Source organism: Ictidomys tridecemlineatus, chromosome 16 (genome assembly GCF_052094955.1).
Source record: "Ictidomys tridecemlineatus isolate mIctTri1 chromosome 16, mIctTri1.hap1, whole genome shotgun sequence".
Lineage (NCBI taxonomy): Eukaryota > Metazoa > Chordata > Mammalia > Rodentia > Sciuridae > Ictidomys > Ictidomys tridecemlineatus.
Genome location: NC_135492.1, coordinates 24,484,865 through 24,498,919, shown reverse-complemented (window position 1 = coordinate 24,498,919; position 14,055 = coordinate 24,484,865).

The window sequence follows — 14,055 nt, the reverse complement described above, 5'->3', positions numbered from 1 at the left end:
TTAGCAAAATGCCAGGTTCTCATTTTCCCACATTATGCTTCCTCATTATTCCATCTTAATTGACAAGAGAATCTCGAGCTGGAAAACAACAAAATATAGATAAATTGCTAGATAATCATCAATTTTGAAAATTACTTCAGAAATCAATAAATACATCAGTAGACCCAGATGTGAAGAAATATAAAATAGACCTACAAATCAACATTTAACTTTACAACTGCTGAAAAAATACTTGAAGTTATGCTGATATGGGAGCACATGCCACTAGTCTTCACTACCTGGAGGCCACAGCAGGAGAAGGATTTAGGCTAAGGAATTTGAGGCCAACCTGGCAAAAACTCAGCTCTAAAAATTGACTCACATAAAAACCAAACAGTAATCACATTTTTAAAAAGGAGCCTTCACGTGTGATTTCTATGAAACATGTAATTAGGATCAGTAACAATAATTCATGATCACGTCTAAATGTAGAAGAAGAAAATTGACTAATTCTTTCTGTAAGGCCAGAAATACCAGCTAACACAGCATAAGTATGGAAATTGCAGACCATATATATGTATTCTATATATGTGAGTTAAGTTATTAATTGTGTTATTGAGCTCTATACTTTCTTTATTCAACTTTTGTTTGGAAGATCTATCCAGTGGTGAGAGAGGTGTGTTAAAGTCATACCAGATCATGTTGTGGTCAATTTCACTCTTGATCTTGAGAAGAGTTTGTTTGAACATAGGTGTGCCATTGTTTGGGGCATATATATTTATGATTCTTATGTCTTGTTGGTGTATGGGTCTCTTGAGCAGTATGAGATGTTCTTCTTTATCTATTTTGATTAACTTTGGCTTGAAGTCTAGTTTATTTAATATAAGTATGGAGACCCCTGCTTGCTTTCAAGGTTCATGTGAGGGGTATGTTTTTTTCCAATCTTTCACCTTCAGTCTGTCTTTTCCTGAGTCTCCTGGGGGCAGAATATGGTTGGATTTTTTTAAATCCAGGCTACTAGCCTCTGTCTTTTTCTGGTGTGTTAAGCCACTAACATCTAAGGTTACTATTGAGACATGGTTTGTATTTCCAGCCATCCTTGTTTATTTTTGCTGCTTGACTTGAAGTTTTAATTATTGTTTAATTATTAATTGGTATCTACATATAAAATCCAACATTTTAATTGAATATGTGTAGTGATCAAATTAGTGCAATTTCTACCTTCTAAAATATCATTTTGATGTTTGAAATATGTGAACTCTTTTTAGAATGTCCACAGTCTAATAATAACTTATACATTTCAAACTATGTGCTATAAAACCTAAGAGTTACTTTTCCCTCTTTACTGCTTTTTGGCACTCCTTGCCAACTGTCTCTTATAACAGATATAAAAAACTTTTCTCTTTTGTGGTTCTTTGTGATCAACTTTCTCAGCTTCAATATACGAGTGCAAACATACAGGATTTGTGAAATATGAAAAATCACTAGAAAAAGACAGTTTCCCATGGTAAATCTGGAAAAAAAGAATATAAATTTAAAAATTGTAGACTGTAATCCCAGTGCCTTGGGAGGCTAAGACAGGAGGATGGTGAGTTCAAATCCAGCAACAGCAAGACCCTGAGCAACTTGGTGAGATGCTGTCTCTAAATAAAATACAAAATAGGAGTGAGGATGTGGCTCATTGGTTGAGTGCCCATGTGTTTACTCCCTGGTACTCCCCAAATATATTAGGGTTCATGTTTAATCACTAAGCCTTAGTTATTTTTTAGTGAGATCTATATATAAATGGCATATGCCAATTCTTATGCATTTATTTTATGTAAGTCAAATATTATATAAATATTTTTACAGTATAGGCTTAAATTGATCTATATTATCATGTAAAAAATAACTTAAAAATTGTTTTAGATGTAGCTGAATGCCTGCAATTTCATTGGCTCAGGAGTCAGAGGATTGCAAGGCCAAAGTTCAGTAACTTAGCAATATTTTTCCCCAATATAGAAAATGGCTGGTGATATAGTTTAATGACTAAGTGCCCTGGGTTAAATCTGTGGTACAAAGAGGAGGAGGGTTTTAAAATCACCTTGTCTCAACAACAAAAACAAATGTGAAATTTAAAACCAACAACTGCATTCTATCACTTTTCTGTGACAAACAGAATCTGCTTTAATTCATTTTAAACATTTGAATCCTACACCATCCAAGTTTTCTAAATCTCAATAAATGACATGTTTTAATCACGTGTGTCTCCAGGCCATTAGATGAATTTAAGATCAGTGTAGCTGAGGAAAATGCAGTCATACAAACTGGAGTGTGCAGGTGCCATGAATTTTCAGTAATAGTGAAGAACTCATAAATGGGTTGTTTATTGCCTTGAAAGTGTTGGAAAATTGTTTTCTGATGATCAACTTCTATACTAATATTGGGAAAAACTTAGACCCTTTCCTGATAGTATGCTTAAATAAAGGGACCCAATTTCATGCAATAATGAGGAGAACTTCATACAGGTAGTGGCCAGGAGAAAGCCCAGTCTGGTGATTCTGCTGGCTCCAGTTTTGAACCATAGTCATCACTAAATGATGTGCATCAAGTATGATTAAAATTGTGTAAATGCACCATGGTAGTGTTGTGAAGAAATATCTATAGTAACGTCCCTGCTGAGGCTCTATTGTTGTTAAGAAGCATCCTGGAGAATGGGAATGATTCACAGATGACTGAAATCCTGAGCTATGTACCTTCCCAGCTGTGCACATTATGCCTGGCACAACATAGTCCAGGAGATCATGAGACATAACACAAGCTCTCTGACATCAAGGAGGTAATCTGAGAAACACCCCTCAAACAAGGGTCTACGGAATGATACTTCCAGCTTGGTCCATGGGTGCCCTATCATACTGGGCACTCATGTCCTTTATGCACTGGAGAAATCAAGCTGCCCCTAGAGTGGGCATTCTGTGTGGAAGGATATGTAAATCACAGGGAATCTAACAGATTTCTAAAATAGGTTACATTTGAAGAATTCACATATGGTAAGAAGAAGGAAAGGCCAAGGGAGGAGATGAGAAAAAACAGATCACACATGAAAGAGAAATTTCCAAAAAAAAATCACAAGTTTTGTTTGTTAGAGCTGATAGTAAAGACTCCCTCTAGTACCTGGATCCAAAAAGGAGTCATGTTAGAGATGGTGCTGTCACTAAAGTCAGGGGAGGCTGTGTGATACATGCACCATCATCTGTGTGGCAACCATCTAGTGAGGACTGCTCAGGCAGTGGACACGAGCTGGTGGTTAGGACAGAAGTAGAGAGAATTAAAGGAGAAGGACACCCCACTGCAAGTTAGGGTTATTTGGACCCTCTGGGTGGGCACATTCCATGGTGAAAGTGAGGAAGAAACATCTCTTCTCCCATATGCAGTGTGAGCCCCATGCTGTTCACAACCGGAGAGGAAATAGGATCTGTCACCCCTAACAACACATACGCAGGCTTAAAGCTTGGGGTTGTCCTCATTACCCAGCTCAGCTTCACAACTACTTCCAACCCTCCCCATGTCCTCTTGGTATTCACTAACAGACAAAAGGGAGATGGAGAATTGAGACTGGTCTTGCTTCAAGCAAGTGGGTTGGGACTGATGTCAGCTTTGGCAGAAACCTCTTACATGTGGCTCTTTCTGTGCTGGGAATCTATGAAGAGCACTAGGGAGAAATGACTGACACCTGAGAGAGGGCAACACCATTACCCAGCACCTCTGCTGCAAAACACACCCTCCTGTAACACGACAAGCAAACCCTGGGCAAGACTTGACTGAATGAATGGCAGCTCTTTGTGAGAAGTAGAAATGAGAACCATGGGTTGCTTTTGTAAATTGTCAGGGTTTGAAAATACAGCTCAGGTTTCACAGTTACATCTATAGTATTTATATTACTATTATTTGAAATTTCTCATGAGAAAAGCCACTAGAAGAGAAATTGTTCTTTAAAGTCAAGAAAGAAGAGGCCTCAGAGGTGCTTCTCTGTGGGGACAAGTGCATGAAGTACTGCATACAGGGCATAGGTTCAGGGCGTCTGAGTGGCAGGCCACCCCCTTTGCTAGGCACGTGATGGCAAATTGCTTACCCCATCGGCACAGCTCTGGGCACGAGGCCATGTGTTACAGTCCCACTCTTTGATTGTTCACTGCAAAGACAGTTAGCAGACATTACATTGGTGGCTGTCTATATTTTCTTAGGCATTGCCTGAGTACATATACATGGTAACTGCACAATAAAATCAGGCCTGCTTCATAATTGGTCTCTGGAGGACTTGATTAGAGACCCCACAGCCACACTCTCCTCTACCCTGTTCTGTGTATCTCCTCAGGGATGAGAGAGCCCATGCACTTCTCTGCAGACCCCAAGCTCTCATTCTGGGAAACCTACATGATCCTGCAGGAGGGTCTTTTTCCCCTGACTGATGTTGCGATGGAAGAGTCAAGTTCATCTTTCAGCTTTATCTTGCTTTGTGTGTCTTAGGGTCACATTTATCTGTGCATGCTAGTGACATGAAAAATTGAATTTTGGAAAAAAATCTGAAAGTGACCAGGGCAGGATGGGTTTCAAGTGTCCTGAATGTTCATCTAAGCAAAATTGAATTTACACATTTCCATTATTAGATATTTCAAAAGGTTTTTAGTGATTAAAAACAGAATGGACTAATACATAAAAATATTCTTCCAAATTCTTGTGAATTATATTCCTAAGACTATAATTTGGCACCATGAATTGGAACTTACCAGCACATTTATTTGATTTTCTAAAATATTTAATGTACTTCCTTCTGATCACGGTCCCTTGTTTGACATTTACCAACTGAAAGTTCTTAACCATGTGCGATTCCATTCTATAAAATGAGGTTTTGAACATAGAACCTCATTTCCCTCTAAAGATTTCAAAATGTACAATTACTCAAACCATAATGGTTCTATGAGTTATGAAGATGACCAAAGCAAGATTATCAATCAAAATATTAAAACTTATTAATTCCCTGGTAATAACTATACACATTAATACTGTTTAAAATCTCTACATGACATACCATATGTAAGTTATGTCCCATGAAGTTATTAAATTGAAAAATGAAGAAGTAAAACTGACATTCCCTATAAAAAAAATTGACTCATTTTAGCAGGATCTCAAAGAAGCAAACACCTTTAGAAGACAACATCCTCATTACACCATACAGAACATGGTCCTCTGGGCTCCAACAGTTCTAATGAGGTCAGAGGACCATGTTGTGTATGGTGCAATGAGGATATTGTCTTCTATAGATATTTACTACTTTAATAAGCAAAGAAGCTACTGGAAAAGCTCACTAGTAGACCGAATTCCCTCCTCCAATGCCCTTTTTAGAATCCACACTAAGTCTGCATCTGAGAACACAGAGGTACTTTGTCACCTGAATAAGCTGAGCAGAGCACAAACACTTGTAAGTTTTATGGAAAGGATGTGTTTTCGTTCTGTCTCTGCAGATTTGTAATTTTAATGTCTGTAGAAAAGCAAGAAGTTCCCACTGGAGAACACAGAACTGTGGCTTCCCCAGTGGGACATGTCATCTCTCTCAATTTTATTGTCTTCTCTGATGGATAACAGCAATCCAAGAGATCTGGGCTTCAAACTCTTCAAGTTTCCTGGCCACATCTGGAAAAGGATCTTGATTGAGATCATTTTCTCATGTTGATAAGGAAACTTAAATTACTCTAATTCTGGTCCTAAAATTAAATTTGTCCAACCCTGTCCCACAACCTATAATGCCTCTACTTTGATGTGAGGGACTCCTGGTGCCCCCATAATTTCCCTGAAGCCCTGAAGTGTGTGATGGGCCCCTCTTTCCTAGTTTGCACATGGACCACACTTTCTTGGGGTTAGTGATGGTTTGGTGAGTCATCCTTTCCAAAGTGACAGTTCTGTGGCTCAAGCTCTAAGAGAAATATTAAAATTAAGAAAAGAAGTGGAAGACCTATAGGTCACATGTTATAGAAATCACAGGAAGATGGAATCTAGTCAGAGCCAAGGCAGAGTCCGAGCTGGAGTCCACTCTAAACCTACATGATCAACTCCACCTTCTCTGAGAGAAAACCATATAAAAAGCAGGCTCAGTCTCCTGGGTACTGTATATAAATATGCATAAAAGCATTAAAGTGCTATAATTAAAAAGGATCCCCATTATCTGGAGTCAAAAGAAAGGACAGTCATTTCAAGCAGATCCACTTATGTTCCAGTTGTAGAAATCAGAAGATAGTTCTTGAACACTGCCATTATCGACATGGGAAGGGTAAGTATAAGCATGCTAATAAATTAAATATTTATTTTTTCTAGAGGTAATGTAAATTTGGACTAAATGGAAATATATAAAATGAAAACTAATATCCACAGACAGAAATTCCACATGGATGGGATGAGGGAGTTTGGAAAACTGAAGAAGAAAGTCACAATAATTGCTAAATCATGAGACTTATAAAGCCAAATGAGAGGGAAACATAAAACAGGAAAAGGGTGCAAGTCATTGAACAAGTATTTCAGCATATGAACAGTTAGGAAAGACACATCAAGGCTGGAGGAAAAGAATCCCCTCATGCAGCCCCCATGCTGGACCAGCCACATGAAAGTTTTGTGCCTTTGGTGAATTGGGCTCTGCCTTACTCCCTGGCATAGCCCATTAATCACCAACGTGCCACCTGGAATTCTGTCCCTCATACACACTCACCTCCTGGGAGGCTTCTGAATGCACCATGGCAGAGGGTTGGCCAGTACTCCCAACTTTGTGGAGCCAAGAAGAGCTCATTGGAGAGGTGGATAATTGCAGACCACACCTTTGTTGTAATGTGGACATGCTGAATAATTAGATGTTGTTGAGTCCAAACTCTTTATAGCCATGATTTTTCATAAAAAGGAAAATAATTTCATGTCTAATTGTGAGGATTAGGCCAAAACATACTGAACAAGTGGGTTCCAACCAGTTCAAGAAGGCTCTCTGTGGAGCTGGGCATGGTAGTATTTGCCTCTAATCTCAGCAGCTTGGAAGGCTGAGGAAGGAGGTTCATGAGTTCAGAGCCAGCCTCAGTAAAAAAAAAATTTACTAAGCAGATCAGTGAGATCCTGTTTCTACATAAAATAAGGGTAGGGAGGTGGATCAGGGGTTGAGTGCCCCCGAGTTCAATCTTCATCATCGTACCACCCCCCAAAAAAGAAGAATGTCTGGGGAGTGAGTCTCAGGCTTTGGATTTATAACAGCTTTCATGGAGGTTCTAAAGTGTAGAACTAGTATAGAATAAGTGTTATGGGCCAAGCTCTGGGGTGGATGTGCATGCATTTGAATCCAGGCATTTATATATATATTATAGATTTGATGTTGACCTACTGATGGAATATTTTCTACCCAAGGCAAGTATGTGCTTTAGTTAAAGTCTGAAATAGTAGATATATAATTTAATAGTCTGCAGCTACATATAGAAAGATAACAGTCATCAGAAAATCATGCATGTGAAGCTAGATCATTTCATGACTCTTCAGAACATGTAGATCTATAAGGCAAGATAGTAAGAGAAACAATAAAACTGAAACATTCATTAACTTGGATGCCATTTAAAAATCTGAGGTAATGTTGGTCCACAATCTGACTTCCATAACAAGACCCCTACAGCACAAAAATTAAAAATCAAGAATAAATAAGGGAGATATATTCAAAGTAAAAAGCTGCTTCTCAGCAAAAGAAACAATAATGTGAAAAAAGAACCTACAGATTTTATACAAATCTTTATCACACGTAATTCAGAAAAAGCACTAATGTCTAGGGTATATAAAGAAATAAAAATTACCACAAAGAACAACAACAAAAACCAATTAACAAATGAACTCTATAACTGAACAGACACTTCACAGATGAAATATAAACCATTAACAAATATATGAAGAAACATTCCACCCATCTAGCAATTAGGAAAATGTAAATCAAAATTACTTTAACATTTTATCTCACTTCAGTCAAAATGGCAATCATTAATAATACAGGCAACAATAAATGTTGGTGAGGTTGTGGGGGAAAAGGAACACTCACACATTGCTCTTGAGATTGACTCCAAATTGGTGCAACCACCATGGAAAGCAGTATGGAGACGCCTTGAAAAACCAGAATGGAACCATCATTTGACCCAGCTATCCGTCTCTTTGGACTATACCCAAAGGACTTAAAAGCAGCATACTAGAGGGAAACAGCTGCACCAATGTTTATAGAAGCACAATTCATGTTAGGTAAACCATAGAACCAACCTGTTCCCTTCAACAGATGAATGGATAAATAAAATGTGGTATATATAATTCCCCCCACCAATAGAATATTACTTAGCTTTAAAGATGAATGAAACTATGCCATTTGGTGGTAAAAAGATAGAGGTGAATAATATCATGTTAAGGGAAATAAGCTGCCACCCCCCCACAGAAACACAAAGACCAAATGTTCTCTCCAATAAGTGTATGCTAATGCACAATGGGGTTGGAAAAGAATAGTTGTTTTGATTAAGTAGAGAGGAGTGCAGGGAGGGGAGGGAATATGGGGATAGAAATGATAGTAGAATGAAACAGGCATTACATATAATACATAATATATAGAGATGCTAAAGAAATCAACAAGGGAGGGGGAGAGAATAGAAATTCATTGGATTAGACAAAGTTGGATTGAAGAAAAGGGAAATAGGAGTACAAATGACAGTAGAATGAATCAGACACAACTTTTCAATGTTTATATATAAATACACCACCAGGGAAGGTCCACACCATGTACACCTCAAGAATGGAATGCTAACTAAAATGAGTTTTACTCCATGTATAATATGTCAAAATTTGCTTTACTATCATGTATACCTAAAAAGAGTAAGAAATTTTAAAAATGACAAGGGAAAATTTGTATACCGAGAAGGTTTGTCACTTAAAAACACTTCAATGAATGGTAGTGTTATTAAGGTTAAATAAAAGTATAAAAGTGTACCTTGAGCCCATACAAAACAACAATGGTAAATAGAGTTGCCCAAGTCAGTCTGCACAACTAGGTATAATCCCAAAATTTTAGGTTTACAACTCTTTTCTATTTGTTTTACAAAGCAGAACAAGAACAATACTTACAAGTTGAGCAGAGAGGAAACATTACATAGCAGTGTTATACTATGAATAGTGCTGTGGGCACTCAAAGCATTCTCAATTTCCTCCCCCGTGCAATAAAAAATCATGCAGTTGAAGACACACTAGTTACTGATTAGATAACACATACATGTGTTTGTGACATTCAGTTTGTGGGCAGCTGCTCAACTTGGCAGGTCAGATCCAATAGATAAGGAAGACACTCTCTTCACCCAAGACAGTGTTTCCTTGAGTCATACTATGAAAACAAGAGAGAAAGCAAAAGTGAAAGACACAGGCAACTGTATTGCCAGACTAGGAAAACCCAACCACTGAACCTATGTACTGGGGAGTCCCAAAGAGCTTTTCAGGGTCCTGACTGGGAAGTGCTGGGCAGAGCATCCTCTCCACAGGTGAGAGTCTGAAGTCTTGTTATAACTTGTATTGAAAGTGAGGCCGAATAAATACAAGTTAGAACAAAGAAAACTTCATTCCATCATCTTGCATGACCTGGTGATCCCCTGAAGAACACCAAGTCCTCCCAAGAGCAGATCAGATCCTAGAGGAGCGGGTGATAGCCTTGAGATGACTAAATAAATTGGGATTCCAATGAGTGAGCCAACCAGCCAGATGCATTGAGAAACCAGCATTCTTTATCTGTTTCATCAAGGACTTCAGACATTATTCAAACAAGAAAAGGGAAGATCTTTAGTATTTTCCTTAGACCTCTAGGACTGAATCTTCCCTCCTGGCCTTATAAAGAGTTTAAACTCTCATATGTAAAATGAAGCCAGTTTTCTGCATAAAATAATGTGGACATAAGCATGAAACCTAGAGATTTACACTTTGGAATAACAAATGGTGTGAATATTATTCTCCTAGAACTTATCATTATATTTCAATATTTATTTTCCCCAATAAAGTTAAATGAAATGTTGGTGGGTGGTGTTTTGTTGACCCAAAAGGCTCACATATGCAGAGAATATTGTGTTTTTACATTTTGAACAGGACTTGTAGATGAGAGTCTAAGGTTTATTTCAATCAAAATTGTGTTTCTCTCTCTGTGGTGTCATGGGCTATTGGAGCTATAAGATCTGAGGAGGGACATGGTTAGTTTATAGTATCTTATAATTACTGGGTTGCAGAGGGTTCTGGGAGACCATGACACATGCTATCTACCATATAATTCAATAAGTATAACAAACATTATATTCTGAATTATTAAGTAGTACCAAAGGGTCTACAAAATCAAAATATATAATGAAATAAAAAAATGTGGGGACATAAATGCTCCTACAGTATGTCTTTTTCTTTTTACAGTCATCATTTTACATGTTTCTAGCTACACTTTTTTACTGGGTATGCAAAACTAAAGAGGTGGTACCAAATTGTGATGTTTTTCCTACACTAGAGGCGTGTATAGTCACCTCAGTGATGAAGGTCATAGAATTCATGAGGAACTGCATGGTTTCTTCAGTCCAAGAGTCAGGATGGGCTTATGGACCATGTGGATTCCCCAGGACATTAAGACTATTTCCCCCTTCAGCAACCCTCCTTTATTGCCTGAATACGCACCTTGGCTCCTAGTCTCTTGGGTCTTTCTCCTCTCCCTGATTGGGAGCTTGTATAACTCTCTGGAGTTGTAGATCCCTTAGGAAGTACTGCTAATCTATAAGGTGAAATGTTAAATTCATAATTCAAACTAGGGATATCTGGGCATTATTTTAGTATCCCTCGGTCCTTCCTATAACTGTCTTAATTTTCCCATAATTACAAACAAGAGAGTATATAATTTACATAAATAATATTATCCAAATAATACTTGATTAAACATATGAAATAATTAATTGAGAGGTTATAGCATTATTTACCCAACAGAATGTTTTACTATTGCATCGATCCATTAGCAAAGTGAATAGTGGGAGATGTGTGACTTAATAACATCATTAAATGCATGACAAGGTTAACATTAAGAAATTCACACTTTATTTAGCAACAAATTACATCTGTTATGAAATATAAGTAAAAACGCTCTGTAAAACTTGCATGGTGGACCATGCTTTGACCCTAGGGATGTGAGAAGCTTTGCAAGTTCAAAGTCAGGCTCCATAACTTAGTGAGGACCTATGCAACTTAGCAAACCCTATCTCTAAATAAAAAAGAAAAAAATCTGAGGATGTAGTTTACTGATTAAGTGCCCCTAACTTTAAGGAGCTCTGAAAATTTTAAATTTTAAATTTCATATAAATCTTAAGAGACTCTGAAATAATCAACTCCAGTTGTGAAAAATGAGACTCTTTAGTAATTGTTGATTTATACTAAAATTATATCCTTTTAGGGATGCACAATTCTATACTTGTATTTTCTTATTTCTCTCATATCACCTAAAGATGTTAAGAAAAATTTCAGCAAATGTCCAAAGTGATTACCCATTTTCTATATTTAAATGTTTTTCTCTCTCCTAGGTCCCAAATACTTCAAGGGATGGGCTATAGATATGAAACTTACTACCATCTTTATATTTGTCAAGGTGTTTTTGTAAATATTTTGCTGTTATCTAAGGTACACACTTTGAACAGATGCTACTCCACATTTGCTACAGATATGAGGTCAGTAATTTAAAAATGTCGGAAATTTGAATACAGTCTTGGACACATTCTTTGGGTTTCCATATGCTATAAACCCTCCAGTGTTTTAAAAATGATGGATCAATGGCCAAAAGCTTTGCAAAAATTTTTCCGTACATCCTCTCTCTAGTATGAATTCTGATATGCTGAGTAGGATGTGAACAACTATTGGAGACTGTGTCACCTATTATATATTTATATGATTTCTGTGCTATCATATCTCTGGTGTGAAATAGTGTTGACTACTGTGAAATAGGGTTGATTCATCCTTAAAGACATTGATGCAATGTTTTCATTGTAAAACTTCTCTCCAGTATAAAATCTATAATGTTTAGTAAGATGTGATCTTCAATATTAAAAGCTTTGCCATTCTTCACATTTATAGGACTTCTCTCTAATATGGGTTCTCTGATGTCGAGTAAGTGATGATTGTTGATTAAAATCTTTGCCACATTCTCTACATTTGTAGGGCTTCTCTCCAGTGTGGATTTGCTGGTGCCGAGTAAATGATGATTTTTGATTGAAACTCTTGCCACACAATTTACATATGTAGGGCTTCTCTCCAGTATGAATCCTTTTGTGACGATCAAGATGTGAGATGCTATTAAAAGCTTTTACACATTCTTTACATTTGTAGGGCTTTTCTCCAGTGTGGATTCTCTGGTGCTGAGTAAGTGACCATCTTTCCCTAAAATTTTTGCCACATTCTTCACATTTGTAGGGCTTCTCTCCAGTATGAATCCTTTTGTGACAATTAAGCCGTGAGATGGTATTAAAACCTTTGCCACATTCTTTACATTTGTAGGGCTTCTCTCCAGTGTGGATTCGCTGGTGCTGAGTAAGTGATGATTTGTGACGGAAAATTTTGCCACACACTGTACACATGTAGGGCTTCTCTCCAGTGTGCATTCTCAGGTGCCGAATAAGATCTATTTTTTGATTAAAACTTTTGCCACATTCTTTACATTTGTAGGGCTTCTCTCCAGTATGAATCCTGTTGTGGCAATCAAGATTTGAGTTTGTATTAAAACTCTTGCCACACACTTTACATTTGTAGGGCTTCTCTCCAGTGTGGATTCGCTGGTGCTGAGTAAGTGATGATTTGTGACGGAAAATTTTGCCACACACTGTACACATGTAGGGCTTCTCTCCAGTGTGCATTCTCAGGTGCCGAATAAGATCTATTTTTTGATTAAAACTTTTGCCACATTCTTTACATTTGTAGGGCTTCTCTCCAGTATGAATCCTGTTGTGGCAATCAAGATTTGAGTTTGTATTAAAACTCTTGCCACACACTTTACATTTGTAGGGCTTCTCTCCAGTGTGCATTCGCTGGTGCTGAGTAAGTGACGATTTTTCACCAAAACTCTTGCCGCACACATTACATTTGTAGGGCTTCTCTCCAGTATGAATCCTGTTGTGGCAATCAAGATTTGAGTTTGTATTAAAACTGTTGCCATACACTTTACATTTGTAGGGTTTCTCTCCAGTATGAATCCTGTTGTGGCGATCAAGATTTGAGTTTCTATTAAAGCTCATGCCACACACTTTACATTTGTAGGGCTTCTCTCCGGTATGAATTCTCTGGTAATTTTTAAGGCTTGGGTTTTGACTGAAACCTTGGCAAAATAGTTTACATAAGTGGGGCATCATTCCAGGGTTTGTCCACTGGTGACAAATAAGATTTGAGCTTTTACTAGAAGTTTTGTCACATTCTTTGCATTTGCATGGCATATCTCCTGTATTAACTCTGTGATGTTGAGTAAAGTTCTTGAGTGCATTGCATTCTTCACATTGGTAGGTTTTCTCTGCAGAATAAATTTTTTGGTGTTGAGTAAGTGTTGAAACACTTTTTAAGGCTTTCCTACACTTTTTACATTTACAGGTCTCTCCTTCAGTCTAAATCCTCTGATACTTAACAAGTTGTAACTTTGCACTAAAAGTTTTTTCACATTCTTTAAATTTGTAGAATTTATCACTGTCATAGTATCTGCTGTGTTTAAAAAATATATCAAAGAATTTGCTCTCTCAATATCTTCTATACTTATAGGGCTCTCTTTCTCTATAAATTCTCTTGTATTAAGCAAGCTCTGCACTGTGGTTAAGAGCCCTTTCACATATCTTACACTTGCAGGTTTTCTCTTGGCTATGAATATTTTAATGAATACTAGTTTTTGATCACTAAAGCAAGACTTTCCTACATTTTTCATCTTGGTAAATTTCCTTTAGACAAGGACTAGGATTTCTCTATATTCATAATTTTTATCACCAATATAAATATACTGGTCATTACTCAGGGTAGAAACAT